This window comes from Myotis brandtii, unplaced genomic scaffold, assembly GCF_000412655.1.
Source record: "Myotis brandtii unplaced genomic scaffold, ASM41265v1 scaffold708, whole genome shotgun sequence".
Taxonomy (NCBI): Eukaryota; Metazoa; Chordata; class Mammalia; order Chiroptera; family Vespertilionidae; genus Myotis; species Myotis brandtii.
In genome coordinates this window covers 2,753,098-2,774,876 of record NW_005370777.1, presented here as the reverse complement: position 1 = coordinate 2,774,876, position 21,779 = coordinate 2,753,098, and the positions used below count along the sequence as shown (strand labels likewise).

Genomic DNA, 21,779 nt, shown 5'->3' with positions numbered 1-21,779 from the left:
TCAATTTTTTTTCTGAATGAGGTCAGAATATTCTGGAAACAAGTATATTCACATTTCTGAGTACCAGTGACATGTGTGAACTTAAATGATCCCTGTAATGCTATTTTTACTGCACTGTATTAATATTTTATACTTATGTTTATGTCTCACCCACTAGACTGACTCATCATGTGCCTTATTTCTTCAAATTCCCATGATCTAACATAGTTTTTGACACATAGTGGGTGATCAATAAAGATTTGTTGAATAAGTTAATTAGTGAATAGATCAGTTAACATAAGCATGTTTACATTCCGAGACTTCCAATGGAGGAAACATATTTACAGAAGATTTAGTATAATTATCTCTTAAGATGGAGTGATCTGCCATGTTAGATACAAGGAAATACATTTCATTAATTTGATCTGTTTCATAATTTTAGAAATTAATCTTGTCATTTTAGTGAGCTACAGTTAAACTTCTATGAGAAACATTTTTTGCCAGTGCCAACAACAGATGAAGGTATTAAAAAACCCTATTCATGTAGACCAGAGAAGGGCTGGTTAAGCCCAGAGAGAAAATAAGATCTTTGCTTTTCATTGTTGTCAACTAATAAATGATTTCTATGAGTCACTTATTTACTTTGTAATTGAGCAAGTCATAAAATGAATTGAGCATCCACAGATTTGTTGCAAATGAAGATGTATTATCATGTGCTTTTATTAAATAAGAAATTGAATTTTCAAGATAGTTAAAAAGGTTAGTACATTGTATGATCATAATGCCATTATTTGAACAAGTGATTTTTCCAGTTTGTGTCAGTAGAATATTAGTTAGCCTATTTGGAGAAAATATTTTCACTAAATTGGCAGGTGCTTGAATTCATTGGTCAAAAGTGCCTTGATCTTTTATCACATAGGGAGTTACTTCCAGAAACCTGGTAGGTGATACAAATATGTATCACACATGTTTACTCTATGTGACACTTACAAAAATGGTCCAAATTAAAATTTTTTTCAATTTATTTCTAATCTATCTTGGCTCATTCTTACCAAACAAGTGAATGTGTTGAGTTATTTTTCATGCACAGTTTTTTCTAACTTGAATCTAACAGTTGATTTGTCATTATGCGTACACCGTTTATTCACATGGAGTCCATGATTTGAGTCTTGTTTCTCCTCTCCTAAACTTTTTTTTAAAAATTAATGTTTTCTACATCAACAAGCTTCTTCTGTTATAGGAATGACAATTCAAAATTTGATATAAATTTCAAAGTTGAAAGTCTTTTAGAATTTTGATCTCTAATTGTTTGAAACTATAGAGCAGAGAAAGGAACATATTTAAAGGAGAACAGATTTCTACTGGGAACTTGTGATAAATTCTGGGAAATTGTACTCCTCTTTACCAGGGAGATACAAATTATTTCAAAATGTTTCTCTTTAGAAATTCCTTGACATTATTTTCCACTTTACATTATTTTTTATTTTCTAAAAAGGAGAGTGTGGAATAGTGGAAAACATAAAATTTGGTCCTGAGGTCCCTAAATTTTACTCCTGACCCTGGGATTTACTTATGGTGTGACTCAGGGCAAGTTATTAATCTGCTGTGTTTCAGCTGTTTCATGTAGGAAATAAATGTCATTTTGAAGAGTAAATGAAATGACTAATTACAGCAGGATTAAAATTGGAATGAATTGACCTATAGAGAGATGTTTACTTTGTAGTTGTAAATTGGGGCATATGATGAAGACAAAATGGCTTTGAATCCATTAAGTCTCATTGGTTAACAGGAACCATTGCTTTACAGAAAATTTTTGTTCATTTGGATATAGTTTTAGCTATTGCGACCACTTGATCTTAACCAAGGCAATATTCAGCAGGTACAAAGCCCTATGTTTAGATTTTTTTAATTGGTTTCATGAATACAGACTGGAAGGGACCTGGCTTATCAACAGTTCCAATAAGCAAAGATCTAGCTGCTTTAAATTGCTGCTTTATTCTTATAATTCATCCATCCAATATTTATTGAGTTCCTACTGTGTGCTCAGAACTAGAAATGGAGCAGTAAACAAAACAGACAAGAATTCCTGCCTTCATAGTCCTTCTGTTTTAATTAATCATAAACTCAACCCAACACAAATCCAATGATGCTGCTGTAGAGAAAAAGAAAGTGGGGATTCACTTTTCTATTGCAGTTTCCAACTACAGTCAATCAGGACTCTAATGGGTTTAACACACTTGTTTTCTTGTTTCTTTTTGGTGGTACAAAATAAAGGGCATATTGGTAAATTGCAGTGTCTTGGGAAGATAGGACCATGAACGTTTGAAACCATAAGCACTGTAAACGGTGAACTAGTAGAGGTGGGCGAAGCAACTAGGTAGGTCATGTTCAGAAGAGAAAAGGGCTGCAGCAGAAGACAGCTGACCTCAAGCATTGAAGGGGCTGATCCAACAGAAAGGCAACCGACTGACTTTAGGTTGCTCCAAATACAGGACTTGAAAACAAAGAGTGGCAGTTTAAAAAAAAAAGTAGATTTTAGCTCAAGACAAAGAATTTTCAATCGAGAAGAGTTATTCTGTAAATAAGAGGTTGTCAGGGAGCAAGCTTCCTTTTTGCTGAAGGTGACTTGGCAGGATCTGGAAGAACAGGGTCAGGGCTCCTCTCTGAGTGGGAGTCTGGCAGATATGCCTTGGATTCTCCAATCCTGTGACACCATTTTTGCTCTATAGTTAACCACTGCAATCATTGACAGCCCAAAAACTCAGCCCAAAAACTTTCCAATGACAATTATTGCTCTAGGTTTCTAACCTTTAAAGTTTTTTTTACAAGTTTGCATCTCGAAAAGTATCTCTCTACCTGGGAGAGGTAAATTTTATATGAAAGGAGAATGAAGCCTATGTTATTTATCAGCCATATTAAAGAATTTTGTGGGGTGTATGGATTTCACTGTTGTATTTTAAAATGGAGACTCCCTTGGAGATTTGCCTGTCTAAATCCATTTTCTTGTCAAGATTGAAGATGACAGGTTATTCTAATGCCCAAATATTAATTTCTGTAGTGTATCTATCTATGTATTTCATTGGCCAGCCAACTATGAATTTTCTGGATTTCGATTAGCTTGTCCTAAATCCCTGGTAAGCTAAATTTCTCTAATAGTCTTCAATTCGTTGCATTAAATGCCTGTTCAGCCTTGGAAGATATATTGATTTTTTTTCTCAGCGAAGTGACAAATACCATTTTCACGACCATAATAGAGATTGATTATATTTTATGGAACACACAGAGAGAGCTGATCTCAGTGCGACAACCTTGGGGCTTACAAAAATGAAAAAATCATTTGAATTAATAATGAAGTTAATAAATTCATCTGTTGCTGATGAAGTAGAAGTATTTTGAGAGAGAAAGTGAAACATTCTGTTCTGCAGCTCCACAGATACTGGGAAGATTTAAGACCAATTTCAAGATTTTGCAGGTCCTGGTTTTGTGATATCTTTTAAAAAGTTAATAGTAATTGTTTTCAAACCTAAAGCTATGACATTAACCCCCGGCACAACCTGGGCATGTTGCATCATTGTATTTATAATGAATGACATTTTTCAATTAAGTCAGGACAAAAGTAAATCATAATCAATGTCAACTATATGTGAAATATCAAGTGGTCTATGGGGAGCAGTCTATGTTTCTAATATGATTTATGTAACCTCAATTTAAAATTCATCCTAAGCTCTTTACAGGTAGACCTTAAATAGAGCTATTGTTATATTTTTATCATTCTGCCTTGCTGTACAGCAGCTTTTACCTTATAATCTAAAAGGAATTTTAAAAACAAATGAAAAATATGCACACATGTCATAAACTTTATATATGTAAAGGATACATGCTATTATTTTAGAGCTAATAGAAATAAGAAACAAAGGTTAAGTATTTTAAGGTGTTAAAGTAGTTATGGTGGACCCAGGAAACATTGCTAGGGAAGATTATAGAATTACTTTTGTGGGGGTGGGGAGGGAGGAGGAACCTTTAAAACAAGGAAACCAGATTTTGTCTGTTTAGGGACTTTTTCCATTTGTCATCTTCTATCCCTGTCACCTAACATTGTACCAAATATAGTACCTAGTTAGTACCTCTTAGAAACTCAATAGTACTGTATTTGTTAAATGAATAAACAAGTTTTACTAATAGTAGAAAGAAATACAAATGATCATAAAAGCAATGTTGTTAAGGTACTAAAATGGGATTTTACTATTTTATCTCTAATATTTTCAGTTCTTACATAGCTATAGGGCGATAAATCTTGGGATAGGATTGGGGGGAGAAAAATAAATTAGCATAGTTGAAGTTGAAGATATTTATACATGTTCTGAAATATATGCTTACATGTTAGGTATAGTTATGGGGGGAAATGACCTTACCTAAGGATTTGGGAAACACCAGAGAAATTGTTAGGGATATTTTGGTGGCCCATTTTTTTGTTTTTATTTTATGATTGTCTGACACATTGAAACACTATTCTTTTTAAAATATTTTCTAATTATTTCACAAGTGTACACTTTGTCTCTTCTATCTGCTCCTTGTTGGTGAATTTTTTTTAGTTCCTTCCTAAATGTTCTCTGTGTGGACCTGACTGTACCGTTGGGTTCAAAGGGTTTCTAAAACTCCATACACTGGAGAGATGAAACCTTCAGTTTTAACATATTTATGTTTAAATGATGAAAAACCATTTCAACAATAGCTGACTGGTGTGTATTTTTTTAATCATATATCTAGAGAAACCCTTTTATATTATTTTTAAATTTTATTAAAAGTTCTAACTTTACATTTATGGAAAGGATACTTCACTTAAGAACTTCATGTTTGCTTAACTAGTCTCACAGTGTATAAAACATGAACTTAAAAAATGATTTAAATAAAATAAGAACAGTGGGACTTGCTAATTGCCATCCAACTCTATGAAACTCTGCATATGTTTTCTCCTCATTATTTCCTATCTGACTAGGCTTGGGGAAGCTGTGCCTTTCACTGTAGCCTATACAGCCAGCAAAGGTGTCCCTTTGGAACTATTAAATACATGAAAATGTGACTACATCATCACTATTTTATATTTTACCTTCTCGTATTTCTTAAAATTGGAGTAAAGCTACAATCCAGATTAAAATCAATTGCTAAAAAATTGAAAAAACTGGGAAATATATATACAAATCTACTTAACTCTAGAAAATTTTATGTTGAAGTTATGGGTTTGTTTTTTAAAATAATGTTTAAGAGTTAAAATAAATTTTCTGACTTCTAAAAATTACATAAATTAGTTTTTAAATTTTTTAAATTGCTATGTTGGTGTAGAAAAAGCTTCATCTTTTACATAGTATAAATTTAGCAATATAAATAGCATGTGTTGGATGTCATTATGAAAATGAATTGCTATTAAACTTAAGTGTAAAATAAGTGTTCATATTCAGCATTCCCATATATTGTAAGTTATGAATTTGTGACTATAACTGCATAGCTTTATGTAAGACATATGTACTTGATGTAATTATTTTCTTACTTATGTTCTTATATAGTGTCTCCACCTTTTTTCTGTAGATTAAGGGTTCTATGAGCATCTGTGTGTGTAGTTGCACTTCTGTAGTTATATTCTAAGCTAGACTTTTTGTTGTTAAAGAGTGTGGGCATTTACAATTTTGGTAGGCATTATAATTTTGGTAGGCATTATTTATATATAGGAAATTCTGATAAAATTCTGGGTTATACTTTTGAGAGAAATAAAAATGTTGATATTTATTTAGAGCAAAGGTAATTGTTATTAGCACCCACTTAGGATAAAATAAGAAATTCTGATTTGGACTTCTTGCCTAGCATTTCTTCATGTCTCCCAACCCTCCTTTCATAAAGTCCTTCTAGCATATCCTTCAGTTCACTCTCCCCAAATACTTTTAAGGTTCCCTGTTGCTGCTAAGAGATTAAAATAATATTGTAATTTGTGAGTTTAAGAAATCCAGTTTCTCAGTTCTCTTCGCTGAAGATTCTCATTCACAAGGTCTGGAGTGGGTTGGATCATCTGAGTTTTTAGTAGGATTGCCAGGTGCTTCTTCAGACTGCATCTTGAGAAAGACTGGGGAAAACCAGTCTTATGTACAAGTAAAGAAAGACTCCTCATAATTATGTGTTAACATCACGCATGTTTCTCTGTCCTCTAGCTGAATGGGATTATGTGCTCTCTCTCACTTTGGATTCTAGATTCTTCTATCTGTGTACTTAACCCCTAGAAAACCCATTCTCTCCCTTTTACTTCTATCTCTACACTATTCTTCATGTCCTAAATCAAATTACACCTCTTAAGTGAGTTTCATTTCCCATTCTCAGGAAATTATCATTTCTTCATCCGACAGTGGTCCATTTCTATAGCATGTATTTACATCCTACAATTGACATTTAGGGTTTAGTGTTGTTCCTTATGGTTCCCATGTAATTATCTGTATCCCTCAGTGCCTTTCACATAATCAACAGTGTAAAAAAAATGCGTAGGTTGAGGAGTAAGTGAGACTGTAATTAGACTGCTAGGGAGCAGGTCAAAGACTACACTCCAACCCCATGAAACCACTTCATGATGTTTTGCCACTTATTCTACTCTTGAGAGACTCTATGATTGCTTGTTTAGGTAAACAAAACCAAAGCTAACGCTTACCATATATTTGGGTCTGTGAATCACATATTTAAACCATTCTACATGGAGTGCTTGAGAAAGTTAACCCATACAAAAGGTAAAGTTTTAAAATTTCATTTGAAATCTAATGTTATAACTTCATACAATTCCCCCCGCCCCCGTAGGTCTATGTTGCTAAAGGTCAAGCTTGCTTAGCTTTCTCAAAAGAAAATTGTTTTTATGTTTAGAATAATTTCTTATCAGTAGCTACATCATAGCACTGGGGCGCAATCATTAGAATAAATGTGACATTTGTCACAGGCACAGAACCATAAGTGCATCTGCGGCGCTGTATTCTTGCTATACAGAACCAAATGATATAATTTAGCATAGCCATGAATATAACCTGGCATGGTGTTCATAAAAATTGGGGTATACTTCATGCTACTAAAAATGATAATTTCCTGAGAATGGAAAACAGAAATCACATAATTTACCGATATTATTCAAGCTTGATTCAAGGAAAACATTATTCACTGGAAACATATTTTGATCATAAGGGAGGCATCTCTCTAATACTGTTCCACAACATAGGCAAATTAGCACTACCTATTTTTATTTTCAATTTTGAAAAGAAAGCACTTGGTAAGTCACCTTGGGACAATGAAGGTGATTTATTAATTTGTCATTTCTCTGGACTGAAACCATCGTGACCAATAAAAAGACATCCACGGGACATATATTCCTTTCTCTTAAAACTAGCAGTTTAATATTATGGCCGGCTGGTCTCCCGTAGGTTTGACTGTGGAGGAGCAGGTGTGCTCTTCCAAAGTGTCTTTACAAGTGTCTCAGTGGGGTTTCCCTCCCACGCCTCCGCAGGAGACAGCTCATCTGTTTAATCCTTATGTTTTCCTCAACCTTTCTTATTATGCAGACAGGGTTCTGAGGCTCAGCTGGATTTTGACTCTCCGAATGAATTGATGGGGCTCTTTGATCTTAACTGTGTACTGCATCTGTTTCATCCTTCCTCTTCATGCTTAGTCTTCCAAACTCCCATTTTGGCTAGAACTCTTAAAATAAATGGATAATTGTACAAACAAATAAAAATTGCCATTTAAAACTCAGCTACAAACTTCATTTTTCATTTTGGATCTCTCTCTCTCTCTCTCTCTCTCTCTCTCTGGCAAACTTTCTTGGAAAAAAAATCCCCAAAGCAGTTTAATTATGTTACTCTGTAAGAGAACACCAGACTTGAGAATATTTAACTATGAATGCATATGTGCTCTGTAGAATCAGATTAGCATCAGAAATAAGAATGACTGACTATTACAATTTAGTGTATAGCATGGTAGCTTCATATTGTATTAATAGACCACATCAAGAACAAAAGGTGTACAGCTTACTTAGAAAAATTTACCATAGAACAATTGAGATCCTATTCCTCTTTTTGATGGGAGTGAGGGAGATGGAATTGCAGAGAGAATCAGTTAGAATCAGAACTAATCCATATGGAGAATTCATTCTAGGTCACCCGATTCTAAAATAATAGCATTTCTTTTCAACAAATCTTTAAAATGAAATGTGTAGGTTCTTGTGTGAAGTGGGAGTAGAGGGATGTTCGAGGAACGGCATGAATTGTTTACTTACCCACATTAAAGCATATAAAGTTATGATTAAGTCAACCGGAAAATATCAAGTTTTTATCTGAGTAACCTTTGATAGTCTAATCTGGTATTTTGGAGACTTGTACTAATTCTTTTTTATTTTTAATTCCCCATGAACCTTTTTTTTTTATCTTGGAGTGTACCATGATCTTGTGATGATAATATAATGTCAAAGTTGTCAGAATAATTACAGCTGAGCAAAAAACTGCTGTTTCCTAAGAGCCAGAAGCCCTTGAGAGAGTTATGAAAAGGTCTTTCTTCAAGAGGAGGAATATTGTGATATGACCTTCTAGTCTATTAAACATGTCTTTATCCCAATATAGATACACTAAAAATACTAATAATTATTAGTAAAATGTCATAATAAACATTCCCCTTAGAAACAAAGAGATACGATATATAAGGAATTGGATACCTAACTATAACTTAATATTGCTATTTTAAAAATATTTAGCCCCCACATGGCACTCTATTCTGAACTAGGGAGATTTTCTTCACTATTTTTGTGCTTTCCATATGGAATCTGAGAATAACTGTGCAGGAAGGTTACTCGATCCTTCTTTAGGCAGAACTACTCTGAGACTCACTAAAGGTTACTCTCCTCTAACCAGTGTATTTATCTTGATACCAGCTGGGGTACGCTTTCTTTTTGTTTGTTTGTGTGTTAATGTTGCAATAGGACAGAAAAGACCTCCCAACCAGCCAACATAAGATATGTGCTTTCAATGCATTTTAGTTAGCTTCCCTGACTTTATTTGCTTTAGCTTCTTACCTCACACTCCCGATTACTGTGTCCCCTCTGTAAAATGTAGACAAAAATGTTTACACTCTTAGTCTATAATGATTCTGTGCTGCTTGAACTTCCAAAATATACAATTTTGCATTGCCCTCATGAAATGGATCAGCACAAACTAAAATCCCATTTTTCCCCCATGCCCCTTTTGTGTAAAAGCTTCAGTAATGTCTATCTGGTTCATTGATGTAACTAACTCCCAGATCAGTGCAGCTCACCAGGTTGGAATTTATTGAAAATATACTAAATTGTACCCTGGTTTGGTAGTTCAGTTGGTTAGAGAATCATTCTGATACGCCAAGGTTGCAAGTTCGATCCCTAATCAGGGCACATACACGATTCAACCAATGAGTGCGTGAGAAAGTGGAACAACAAATTGATGTTCAAAAGATACTAAATTGCTACCTGCACAGTTCCTTGTGTTCATCAATTCAGACCCATATTCATTCTTAACTTACTTGCTTATTATTTCCTCCTAATAGTAATTGGGTAATTCACTTGAATTCCATTATTCTATCTAAATGTGAAAGGTGATTTTCTTGCATTATGTTCAAGAGAAGGGAGGGAAGAAAACATTTATATTGGGTGTTTTGGTGGAGATATAGCTCCTAACATTCGCCCTTTATGGGTTCTCTGATCATGCCTTTCTTTGGTCTATGATGCCAAGCGTGGCCTCAATTCTTGAACATCTCATGCACTTGTATACTTCTAGAGAACTAGCCTCAGCTCCCAGAACTTACCCAAGGCTATCTTATTTTGTCTGAATGACCCATTAGTAGATCATGAAATCTACTTAGTAAACCATAACTAGCATTTAAATTTAAAAAGGGGATAATAGAAAGAATATCAACGTGTTGTTCGTGGTAAGAATAAGTATTGTTTCATGAACATGCTTTTTTCAAAACCATTCCGAGTGGATGTGTGGTACTTGGTTGTGTTACATGTGTTTCCTTGCCATGAATCCAGTAAAAAAGAAAAAGAAAAAGAAAGCCTGAAAAACAAAGCAAAACTAAAACTGAGTTAGCCACATAGTTAAGATTTGCCTGGATGATAGGCTTTAGAACTTAGAGTAGTGTTTTACTATATGCAAATTCTATTATTGTTTTACACCAGTTATCCTGAAGCAAATCAAATGAATTAGCTGATAGCAACAGAAATAATGGAAGCTTAGCAAATATTTCCAGAATTGTTAAGTTAGGACATATGAGCTTACTGAAGGAATAATATTCTTGCTGATTAAACCGTTTAGCTTTAAGTAGTTGTTTTAGAAACAGCTATGAATATTTAGTTACACAAGAAAGCATATGTATCACAAAAAGGGATTTTTTTAATACCTTATTTTGGTGTTGGGCCAAACAGAATGTGTCTAAACTACGACTATATACTTGTGTTATAACAAGCAAGGAAATAACAGTTATCTCTCTTCTAAAATATCTCAAGGCTAACATCTTTGCCTTTTCACTTAAAAAGTCTTAAAAAATGTGACCCTGACATTATGAATGATATAATTGTTCTTTTTCCCCTCACCTTTTATCTACCAGGACTTAGAAGAAATTGTAGCTATACCTTTATGGTGCACTAGTATTTTATTTTAGGACTAAGAAACATAAGTGAAGTTGAGCAAGGTTAGCATGAGAGAGAGAAACATATTTGCACCCATTAATAAGTGGTTTGGTATTCCTTGTGTTCATTACCAAGCATGTCCTTCTTACTCTCTGTAAAGTCCGCAATGGTATATAACCTGGGTACCCTGTTACCAGCAGCAGCAGCCTTACTTCAGAGCCATCAGACATGAGGAAAGTCAGGCTCCACCCCAGACCCACTCAATCAAAATCTGCATTTTAACATGATCCCTGAGTGATTTACATGATCATGGATGTGGGAGAAGTGTAGGTCTATAGGATAAGTATTACCAGTTGCTGTGTGGACCTGTATTCATTTCCTGGCTAACACTTGCTGTGGAAAAGAAACATCAGCACGTGGAAAGAACCAGCAATTTTTCATACCCTACAACTGCGATTGACTAGCTAATGGAATTTAAAATAGATGATGATGACAATGACAATGCCGCTGATGAGAGCACCCGTTACCAGTATCCCACGTGTTGTCCATTGTGTCTAGTGCATTAACTAGCCCGTTTAACCATCATCATCCCCCTATGAGTTCAATGATGTTTTACAGAAGAGGCAACATAAGCCTCAGGTTGTCTACGATCACCCTGTTATCAAGTCTAGCATTCCCATGCATAATATCTGTGGTTGGTATTGGTCCTGTGGGAGCAAATGTATCAAATAGGAAGCAAACGTATCACTTGGAAGATGCCTATGAAAGTATCAATCGACATCTGTTTAGAATCAGGGGTCCTCAAACTTTTTAAACAGGGGGCCAGTTCACTGTCCCTCAGACCGTTGGAGGGCCGGACTATAGTTTTAAAAAACTATGAACAAATTCCTATGCACACTGCACATATCTTATTTTGAAGTAAAAAAACAAAACAGGAACAAATACAAAATTTGTATTTGCATGTGGCCCGCGGGCCGTAGTTTGAGGACCCCTGGTTTAGATAATGCTTATGACCATCAGCAATGAGTTCTCAAAATTTTAAGCCCACATCAAACTTTAAGGTGATCAGTTCACAATTTATTATATAGTAGGTGTATGCGCTATGTTGCATCTTGTGCCCCATTAAAAGCCCTTGGCTTTGCACATTCTGCTGGCATTTGGGAACTTAGCCTTGAGAGTCACCTGCTTGTCTGAGGACAAACATTTGTATATTTGGAACATGAAGAGAGGGCTCTGTACTTGAAATGACTCTAGAATTGTACAAAATGTAGAAATGCAGTTTGACTCTCTGGTGCTGAATTAAATCCTTTCTGAGGAAAACATCCTTTGAGAAAGGAGATGCTTCAGGAATATCTACCGTTTGGCATTTATGGGGTGGAGAAAATTAACTCATGCAACAAATGCAGTTGAAAATTTCATTGAAATGAAAGATCGAAGCAAAAGGTAGCGAGGTCATGTTATGGTTCAGAAAACCAGCTCTGTGTATCCTGTGTACCACTGGGCAGACATAAGCTGGTGAATTGTGCCTACCAGCATGGAAATGTGGAGGTGTCCAGGCTTTTTTGTAGAGAAACTGAAATATACTGGTTGCACATTTAAGTAGGGATAATGAAATTTTTAAGTGGAATTTGTTAATGTTTTAAAAACAAATATGTTTTATAACACATTCATGCAGTAGCAAATAATATACTGAAAAGAGTATTTTTTCCTCCACTTCTGCCCCCCAAGTCCCTGTTTTCCTGCTGAAGCAACCACTATGAGCAGTTTCTTGTGTATTTTTCAAAGATAGTCTCTAAATATAAAAAAAAGTATGTACAAAATACTCATTAAACAAAATGATAAAATACGATACACGTGGTTCTGCACCATTCTTCTTTCTCTTAAAATGCATCATAGGAATAATTTCAGATCAGTACTCCATTCATTTTACAACTACAGGGCATTCCCCAATATGGATATACCTCATTTAACCAGTTACCTTTGGTGACTTTTTACATCATCCTCAGTCTTTTGCTGTTACAAACAGTAGTGCATTGAAGATCCTTGTCCACCTGTTATCAAACATATGTGAATATATGTGTTCTCCACTCTTCACAAAGTCCCAATTTAATTTTACTATACAATAGCTAAGCAGTGATGAAGAAATATCCAATGAGCATAGGAGGCAGAGTCATACTAATAATTGCTTACATCATTTACTCTGTGGTAAGTATGTGATAGTAGTCATTTAATTCTTATTACTCTATGGGGAAGTTAATTGCTGTTGTTGTTAATTATGTAAGTGAGAAAGCCAGGATTTGAATTGACCCAAAAAGCTTGATTCCAGATCCCTGGCTGCTATTGTGGGGCTGCACTGCTGCCCAGCCATTCCACTGCCACCTCATCAATGACAGAGCATGTATTGGATACCTACGATGCACTTGACATGTATTATTTAACATTCACAATAGCATTATGAGGTGTTGTGGGGTTTTTTTAAACACCGTCTTAATGAGTTTGAATAACTTGCCCCAAGTGCCAGAGCTAGGAAGTCAGGAGCCTGGAATGGCATGGAAGCAGAACATCTGACTCCTGAGACCACAGCATAACAGAGACAGGAATTTAAACATTTGGATTTACATCCAGCAGCTGGAAGACAGAAAGGAAATGAATATATGACTGGGACTTTAATGGAACATATTCAAGTGATCAGAGGGATTAAGAAGGGCTGTTGCAGGGGCCACTGGAAGACAGTTGGTGGCACATCTGTAACAACATCTGTAGCAGAGTGAGACCCGGTGGTCTGTATGAATCCATGGTTCTCCATAGACAGTGTCTCCAAGTCTAGATTGCTTTGTTCTCACTGACTGCTTCCATCTTTCAAAATCCCACACCTATACATAGTATTTGTATAACAAACATTTGTGATGTGGCACCGGCATGTCTTAGAGAAAGGTGACTTTGCTCTGAGTCGGAATTTGTGCCCACAGGGAACAGAAATCAACAAGTGCCCACCCTGGAAAATAAAAGCGAGAGCACTGAGGTTTCCCCTGGTGTCCATTCCTCCAGGTCAATTTCTTCCGTCTCCACTGAGTTTTCCTAGCATTGCCTCATTTAATTCAGTTACTTTTATGTAATGTCTCAGAAAAAGTAAAAGTTGTAGTTAGTATCAAAAGACATGCCTGGACTGTTTATTTGGTTATTATAGTAAAGATAATGACGAAGCTACATAATGAGTATTTACTGCAGATCAGGAAATACGCAGAAGGTTTTATATGGGTTATCTGGTTTAGTACCAAATCCCTGTCAGAAGGATATTATTATGATTTTTGTTCTCATTTTATAGATGTGGTTTTTAATTTCTAAGTTTTTTTTTAAATTCACAATTATAATTCTGTAAGGCATGCTTTTGCCTACACAGCTTTGCCATTCCACCTTGAGCAAAGAAGAAAGTACTTTCTAACTCCACAACATATTTTCTATTTTTGCACTTGTCCTTCCGGTCTGTGTCCAAGTACACTCAGCAATTAATATGTGTACAATTCTGTATTCTGATTTTTTCATTCAGTATGGTCATAAGAAGTTGGTTTCTCAGTCATCTTCATTATCACATAATGACTGCATACGAGTAATTGCTATAATTTCTTTAATAATTTCCCTCACTAGGGACACTATGTTGCTTCCATTTTATCTTATAGATGCTACTGCAATGAGAAAGTTTGTGTACATAATTTATTTTATTCTCTTTGCATTTCCTAGGAGAAAGCCCCTTGTTCAGTCAAAGAGTAAAGACCCATTTGACTCATCCTCTAACTTTCGGAGTTAGAATTATTTTCATGGGAGCAAATAGCGAGCATTATTGATATACTTATTCTGTAATCTTAAAGGAAATGTCTATTTTGAACCATTTTGGGGAATTACCTGTTTTTCAGTATTTTAATTGTATAATATGAATGAATATATATGCTAAATAATATATAGTAAACGGCATAGGCCTAGTGAGTGATGCTTTTGCATTATTTAATTTTATAAGTAGATGAATTGGGCTTGGAGGAGGATGGTGTGTACAACAAAAGTATTCAATCATCAACAAGTATTTTTTTGAGAAACTACTATGAGCCAGGCCCCATGATTGTCACCAAGTTGATGATGGTGAATGTGGGGGGCACAGCTCATTTCCCTACAGAGCATTACTAAACGCTCACATCTAAGATGGTTTTGTCCTTGACCTTGTGCCACAGCACACTCTTGTCCTTGTAACACTTCTGACTGCTTTCTTCTTTTGCTTTTGTGGACTCTGACTCATTTCTTAATATCAGTGCAACCACAAAGGGTAAAGAATATCTTACTTTCAGAGATAGCTATGTATATATAATTTCTAAGAATTCCTGAAACCATAATTTTCCCCTCCCATCTCTGTGTTGGTAGGATTTAAGAAACCTTTTTATTTTTCTAGGATGAAAGTATTTTGCTCTGTAGTTTGGGAATCCCTAATTATCTTAACCCCATGGCATATATCTTACATTGCATCTAAAACATTGATCTTTTTAGCATTTTATGCTAGATAAACCAAGTACAGGAACTTTGGACCTTTCATTACAGGAACATCCTCATGTGAAAATAAAATGTAAATTTAGGGTATGTACCATGGTTTATTAATACACTGCACTATAATTGCGATTTTCACAAGTAGCGATAATCATTTTGGTCCCTTGCAGTGGTTCTCAACCTTCTGGCCCTTTAAATACAGTTCCTCATGTTGTGACCCAACCATAAAATTATTTTCGTTGCTACTTCATAACTGTAATGTTGCTACTGTTATGAATTGTAATGTAAATATCTGCTATGCAGGATGGTCTTAGGCGACCCCTGTGAAAGGGTCATTCGACCGCCAAAGGGTCGCGACCCACAGGTTGAGAACCACTGCTTTAGGGAGTCAAATATATAGAATTCCTATGTAAAATGCACTTCAGAATTGCATTTTAACTTTTCACCAAATTCTTTCATCCAGAAAGACCTACTAATTTGTTGGTGAATATAACTTTGTCATGCTGTATATTACTCTTTTTTCAACTCTACAGTGCCCAATTTTTACTTTACTGGTGCTTAAAATTTCAATGGGGAAAAATAACATTTAGTAAATATGATGTTGGTTTAATGGCTTACTATGCAGATTAAGCTTTTTCCTGATCAATTGAATGTTTCACTACCAGAAATGTTGTTTTATCATTTTATAGGAATGTTATGCATGTTATCTAATATGCATTTAAATTTTAGTAAAATCATTATATGCATTTGGGTGTATAATTACCTATTGATCTATTGATTGATAGATTTATACTTCTATATGATTCCAGTGGACTGACTTTTTTCAAGAGAAAATTTGTATTAGGACCTAAAGATAAATGTCTACCTCTCAATTCAAAGTTGTATAAATGATTCTTAGCTGAGATGCCCAAATTAGTTTCTCACATTATTCTATATAAACATGATTTGAATTTATATGTGAGGATATGTTCCAGAAATTGAAATGTATAGAGTCCTGTTCTTGATGAAAAAGGGGCAGCTGGAGGCAATAATGTCAGAATACCACTTGCATGGGTTGAAGTAAGGCTACTTAGCTATGACGCTGGCTCCTCTGGGTAACAATCTGCCCATTGATATGAGCAAGGTAGCACAGAGGTGGGAAAGAAAATACAAAGGCATCTGGAAAATGAACTCTGATAGATTTTTATAAAATTTTCCTTAAATTTCTAATATCCAATATCCTTAACACTGGGATTGAAGTCCTCCCTATTGTGACTTTGCACATACTGTTTGAACTCGAACCCTTGGAACTATATGTCTGAGAGCTGAATGTGTTCTTGGTCCCAAATCACTCTTGCCACTGCTCGGAAAGCAATGCAAGACAATAAGGAGTATTCACCTGATTGCTTTCCTGCTCCAAGACAGCTGGTGACACGTGTCTCCCTGATAACCGGGAGCTTCAGATCTAAGGCAGGGATAAGGGGAAGCTCGGAGCTCGAAGAATCTAAATTTGACAGCCGATGGCTGAGGAGAGGGTCAGCAGGGATAGAATCTGTGACACGTATAAGAAAGGAACAAAATTTATCTGCTCTGGTTGCAATGATTAGATGTCTCTTTGTCTGGCTTCCTTACAGCGGTTGACTGATTGTACCCGCCAGCTGGCTAATATCATAATTAACAAAGTTGCTACTACGTTGGCAAAGTTTAATCGAAAAATTTGCCAGTGATATGATGGCATTGTCACAAAGATCACAAGGGACACGGAGCCCACTTCTGCTCAAGGTGGAACGGCAAAGCTGTGTATGCAAGCGGAGAAATCGCAAACTTGTTCAGCCAAAGGTCGGTTTCTTTCCTAATTCCACATCCTGGGAGTTCTTATTAAGATTTTTTTGTGTGAGGGTTGGTGGATTCTATTTTGTTGCATGACCAAAATGATTTGTAGAAAAGATCCATATGCTCCTTGTGTATGTAAAGCATATTTTCTGAGAGCTTTGGTGGTGTATTTGTCCCCAAATCTGGAAATTCAGAAATATAATGAGATAGCTTTTCGATGCTGAGAGTTTTGCCTGTTGTTGTGTCTGGCTGATCTTTATCAGGTTTCAAAATAATTATTTAGTAACAAATGTCAATTGAACATTTATATTGTGTAGCGTTGGATTTATTTTGTTCCACAATGCAAAAGCCCTGCTCTGCCTCATTCTATCGTGTCAACCTAGTTACAGGAGCAAAAAGAAAAGCGAGCATAGTTATGGAAGATGTAGAGGTTCTATTTCAGTTTCAAGAAATGCTTAAAGTGGGGGATGGAAGGGCTGAAATCTTGATTTTAATTAAACCAAGTAATTGGGGCTTTTTACATTTAGAGAGACCGGTATTTCTTGAAATGATGTGCTGTTCCCCCAGTGCCAGTCTGGCCATTGACTGTTTTACCTGTATTTTCTTTTCACTGTGATTTGCTCTGCTTGATTGAATATTCAAGCTCCGGAGAGTTTCCCAAATGATAGCCATCACATATTGCTGATGGATGAACATGAATACCGGTGACGAGGGACATGTGCCTCTGTGTACATGCCTGCGCGCTGCCTCCGAGTACAGAGGCAGGAAGGCATCTCAAAAAATATGCAGAAGGCAAAGTTTGGCTTATTTATGCTGTGTCACACCACTGCTGTAATACCAAGGCAATCAATCTGCTATATAACTGAAGGCATACGTTAAGGTTCTTTTATTTTCCCTATGTGGTCATCCAGGCCACTATATAATGGCAAAACACACACACACACACACACACACACACACACACACACACACACCAATTCAGTTTTTGCCTGTTATTCTTTGTCTTTTTTGTTAATAGCAGTGTTCAAACATCATGAAATAACATTTTGGAAACAAATTAATTTATAGCATGTATATTTTTTATCAGCCCATTTAAACTTACTCATGGTTTTATTCTTAACCATGGGAGACTAGTAGTTTGTGTGTAGTTATTTTAAAATTTGACACTAAAATTTTATATTCTCAAATTTTAAAAGTGAATCATGTTATGATTATGAATTTTAGAGTCTTTAAGTGTCCAGGTACCTTCATAAAAGCCACTTATTGAAATTTTGCTGAACATTTGACTTACATTTTTAATCTTTTCTGAAACTGAATGATGTTAATAAAAAAAGCTGAAAGTGAAGCTTTCAATAAATATGTGATTATATTTCAGACATCATTTTTAGAAGAGAATGTTATTCTCATAACAGAAACCCTCTTTTATTTTTCTTTGACTTTACATCTCCCTCCTCCTAATATTTGGTACACAATAGGCACACAATTTGTATTTATTGAGTGAGTAAATTAATGACATTAAGTCTTTCTGCTGCTATTCAAATATGGTTAACATTTGCTTCCTCCAAATCAATAATAACTTTTGTGTGTGGTAAACATTATAGACAGAAACAAGTAGATGAATGATATAATCACAGACAATAAGGAGGATTAAGTTCCTAAAATAATAAAATGTTGTTTTAACCTAAACCTCCGTACTGTTTTGTGTAATTGAGATTTGCTATTGTATCAACTCAGTTGGAGTAGCAGAGGTCTATGAGGATTAGAAAGGGCTAGGAAAGTGGTTCACAGCTAATGCACCCGCTCCTTTAAATAAGATTATCTCCTGAGATGTGTAGAAATGAACTCTTGTCAGAGTTTCAAAGGAATTAATATTTTTGGTAAAATGTGCTAATGTAAAGAGTTAGAAGATTAGTAGTGCATAATGAAAGCAATGCATTCTTACGCATGGAAATAGGAATGTAATAAATGTCCTGCAGGTGATTGGGGCTGCAGCAATTTTATTGAAGATTAAAGTTTGATTGACCTTTGTTAGGGTGATTAACCCTTCTGAAATTAAAAGCCAGAGCTGAATTATTCTGGCCAATTTAAATGCAAACATTGAGCAGGTTGTATGTCATTCAAATAATAATAATAAAAAACCCTCCTATTTTAATTTTCAATTTTGCACATCTCAATGGGATGCTGTTTGGAAGGATCATAGCTCTGGCAAGAGCATCTCTGTGGCAAAGAATATAGAATAACGTTTAGATAATTAGGAGCATATGGGAAGAGTCCCAGGCATCACTCCCTCCATTCAAAATATCAAAACCACCATCCTCACAAAAACAGGGAATCTGAAAGCAGACTGCACATACCGCATGATCTCATTAGAAAACAATCTAAGGATATCCTGAAAAGGTTAGGAATAAATAACATTCTAATCCAATGCCAACCACCCAAGCTGCATATTATATCCGTGCTTAATCTATATGCTGTCTCCTAAAAGCGAAGCTGTTCATAAGAGGGGATTGCTTCTGATGTCTGGAATTTCATTGCCCATGATCTCTGATAGTCGATGGATATGTTCAGTATTTCCATTAAGTTAAAAAATGTCATAGGAGGAGCAAACGCTAGTTATTTACAGAGCCATTTAATGGTTTGGTTTTATTTGTCTTCATTAAATTTTCTTGAAGCCTTTGAAAAGTTGCATATTCACATTGCTTCAAAAGACTTTCCATTTTTCATAACATATTAAATTTTCTTTATTGCTAAGTCAGTGAATATTTTTAGGTTTAGGTTCCCTTTTATGTGTCTGCGGACTATTAAAATGATAATAAAGGCTCTCTCTTCATTCCATATGTAATTTATTTCTCTCTCTTTTCATCAAAGAATTCACTCTGAATGTGTCGAGGTAGAAAAGTCCAAGGTATTATAATATAAAAATTAAGAAGCCCCAGGTGCTACAGTTTATTTTGTGCAAGCTTTTCAAGTACTCTTTTAACATTCTTTTCAAAGACAGGTTTCTACTCCGGGCCTATGAAGAAAGTCAAAGATGAAAAACTTGTGATAGACTGATCTTATTCAGCCAGCCCAGGGAGTGGCATCCTCCAGAGAGCTGGATAATACCTTGCAGTATAGATTAATAACATGTTTAACTAAGATCTGTTTGCTATAAGGATAATTTCCTCATTCTTAATCGTGGGGCTAGAATTTAACCTCAAACTGTCAACAGATACGTTGTTCTGTACCTGCCTGATAAAGTATAGATTTTCAGCTTTAGCTTTGGTACATCGAATTGTCAGACTTAAAAAAAATCCAGTTGTTCCATGATGATACTAGTTTTCTTATTAAAGATAATCTTCACTAAAAAGTAAACACAAACTGCTAAATTAAATCTCTAAAATAAGCACTATTAATTCTTCAGATATAATTCAATAATCGTCTCTGATTTGATTATTCTTATTTTATCTCTTACCAGAACTAAATGAAAATCATTTTTGGCATTAAACCATATTGCAAATTCAACATGCTCTAAGCACCAAAAGCTAATGTGCCGAACTACTGACAACAGACACCCTTTTCTGGGTTTCTGTTAATTATCAGCAACCTTTTCCGTAGGAGAAAATCATGGCTTGAGAAGGGGAAATTCATATTGTCTTAGTGTAGAAAAATGAATTGGTGAAAGAGCAAAGACAAATAAGATTATGTTTTGTTAAATTCCCAAATCCAATCATTTGTTTTGCTTTAGTGTGCTTGGAAGACATTTTTATTTCTTTATTGCCTTTGTTTCTGGCTATCTGTCCCCTCTGATCCATCCAGTTTCAGATCTGATATTTTTCCCTTATAGCTGTGAAGTGACATTCTCTGCCATTAACAAGCCAAAATTAATCTGTTTGATATTTTTATAACCTCATATTTTGGTTGGAGTCCTGTTTAAAAAGCAGGCTGCTTAAAAAAATGAATAGTAGTGTCGTTTTATTGATTGCATATTGTTTGTGAATCAACAATTGAATTCCACTAAAACTTTAGAGTAAGCTGACCATAAGCAATTTTATTGTGTGGGGCTAAAGAGAGCTAATTGAGAAATTCAAAGATATTCAGAGTTTTTCAAATCATTAACAGTCAGAAAGTAATCACATGAACTTTTCAAGATAGTATTCTCTTTAATTCTAGAACAAAATGGGTTGAGTAATTTTGGTTGAGTGAATTATTTATTGTGATTTGTTTGACAGAATAATAAAAGTACTCTAGAGACAATAAGTGCTCCATTGTTACATTTCCAGCTAATTGTGAAGGTTAGTTCCCTAGAATTAGTTTTCAAGTGAATTGGAAACCTACCAAAGGTAGTGTAGTGTGATGCATGGCCTATTGATGCATTCACGATATTTGTATGGAAATGATCACATCACCTCTACGTATTATTTTAGAACCCAGAGAACTGCTTAATAAGATAACTTTGACTAAAATGCCTTTAGTATATTTCTAAAGCCATCACTGACAGACCTTTATTCAGTTTGAGCACCTCCTATGTTCCAGGTATTCCCTCCAACCCAGTGAGGTGGGTGTCTGAGCCAAGTTTTTTTTTTTTTTTTTTAATATATTTTATTGATTTTTTTACAGAGAGGAAGGGAGAGGGATAGAGAGTTAGAGACATCAATGAGACAGAAACATCGATCAGCTGTCTCCTGCACACCCCCCACTGGAGATATGCCCGCAACCAAGGCACATGCCCTTGACCGGAATCGAACCTGGGACCCTTGAGTCCGCAGGCCAACGCTCCATCCACTGAGCCAAACCAGCCAGGGCATAAGCCAAGTTT

General features: G+C 35.3%; 1 long non-coding RNA gene across 2 annotated transcripts in view; it reads left to right on the top strand.

Moving 5' to 3' along the window:
• The window catches only part of LOC102243525, a 62,099-nt gene that overhangs the window by 13,117 nt on the left and 27,203 nt on the right, over positions 1–21,779 (top strand). Inside the window, exon 6 of one of the 2 annotated variants that reach the window (XR_001359844.1) lies at positions 16,783–16,987. The exons of the other annotated variant lie outside the window; for it this stretch is intronic. This is a non-coding gene — a long non-coding RNA (uncharacterized LOC102243525). The remainder of the gene's footprint in view (positions 1–16,782; positions 16,988–21,779) is intronic. 2 annotated transcript variants of the gene reach the window in all.